We start from the raw sequence: 1861 nt of genomic DNA, 5'->3' as shown, positions 1-1861 counted from the left end.
ATATGCATCTGACTTGGGTGGGTAGAGAGAGTAACAAGGAAAAAAACGTTTAAATTGGGGTGCCAATGAACAGCTGCGAACTGTGCACCACAGCGCAGCCGCATCTAGTCTAAATCCGGGGTTAGATACAGCATCTCACAGGTGAGTGGAATGAGCGTGATTATGGTAGCGGGAAGGGGGCATGGTATATGCAGATTACAGGGGAACAGGTGGGCAGGAGTCACGACACTTTATCAGTTTACCAAATATTGTGCTAATATTTGARGTGGTAGTAGCTGAGCYTCATTAACAACTCAGTGACGAACTTTTTTAATGGATTGACCAAAACAGCTACAGCTTCTCTCCATAGTTTCTCATCATAAGATGATTTTAAAACTCTGGCYAAAATGWAGGRGAGTGATATGCATTTCTTCAAAGAAAGTKYATTTTTTTCCCTGTTTTTCTTTTCTTTACCTCCTCCCTCTCTTTTCCTTCACCTCCAGCAGATCCTCCTCATATGGAGGGTGGTATGGCATCATTATCCAGCGGGGTGGCAGCCATCCAGTCAGAGAAATTAACAATTAGGACAATAATAAGTGGTAAAGCATATTTCTATATGCTAATGAGCTTTCCAGCAGCCAGTGGATGGTGATTAGGCTTCACCTTTTTTTCTCAACACACTTCTTTCATTGCTACTGTATCAGCTCCTTTGATGCAAAGCTGCTTTTATTTATTTCTTCGTAGAGTTTTCAGGGATGCGGAACGGAGCTATCTCCTGCGGAGGGCTTTGTGGAAAGAAAGTGACAGATAAAGAACAAAAAAAGCTAATTTGATTCATGAGTAGATTTAATGGAAGACACGGTGAAGCGTGAGATAATCTTTAATGTATCTCCAGTCACTGTTCTGTGTGTTCTCCCCAGCTGTCACTAACAGTCATTAGAAAACAGAGAAAGGAAGATGGGTTTGCTTTGCASGCTGGAAGATGAAGCAGGAATGCGTATGTCTTTGCACTCAGCCCACCTTCTTTCAATGCATACATGGTGATCAAACACATATGTACAGAGTGTGACAAGAAATCCCTGTAATTATTAAAAACCCCTTTCAGAAAAGAAATATTTCCTACATCTGTTTTATAACTCAGACCTAGCTGAAGTTTTTTATTTTCTTAAAGTTTGATAAGTTTTCTTTCATTTTTTTAGAGTTTGGGGATATTGAAATCATCAAATGGCATTGGAAGTAATTTAGAAGAGCTCTCTGGTGCTTTAAAGCGTCTAAAACACGATTTCACAGTTTGTCATAATGATGAGATTTGCATTGCAAAGCACCCGTCTCCCAGATGTGTCTGGGGCCCCAACACCTCCACTGTAAACAGAATTCAGTTATCTGTACTTCCTGACATATGAGTAAAGGGATATCTATTAACTTGTTATTTTAAGCAGAAGCATGGGATATTTATTCCTCCTGCGTGTACAGATTTATCAGAGTAACATTTTATTAAAATAAATATAATATTTATTGCTCAAGGCTGAATAAATCCCTCAGTCATAAAGAAAAGCAGAGTAAACAAGTGTGATAGGAGTTTTTATTTCCAAGCAGATAAAAAAGACTATTTTTGCTTGAAGAAATTTGGAAGAAATATTGACATTATTTAAAGGAGCCTGCCCAGTTCAAAGCCAAAAGCTCATTTTGTTGGCATAAACTACAGAAAAAATGGCGTATATCGTAAGCCCACCCACACAGACCAATATTTGCGTTTTGACTCCCACCACCCACTGGAACACAAGTTAGGAGTGATCAGGACTCTGTACCACGGCTGGGCGATATGATCAAAATTTTATATCACGGTATTTTCAACATTTTCACCGGTTTCACGGTATTTGAC

The sequence above is a fragment of the Austrofundulus limnaeus genome, unplaced genomic scaffold, assembly GCF_001266775.1.
Source record: "Austrofundulus limnaeus strain Quisiro unplaced genomic scaffold, Austrofundulus_limnaeus-1.0 Scaffold113, whole genome shotgun sequence".
Taxonomy (NCBI): Eukaryota; Metazoa; Chordata; class Actinopteri; order Cyprinodontiformes; family Rivulidae; genus Austrofundulus; species Austrofundulus limnaeus.
This window is presented reverse-complemented; position numbering follows the sequence as displayed.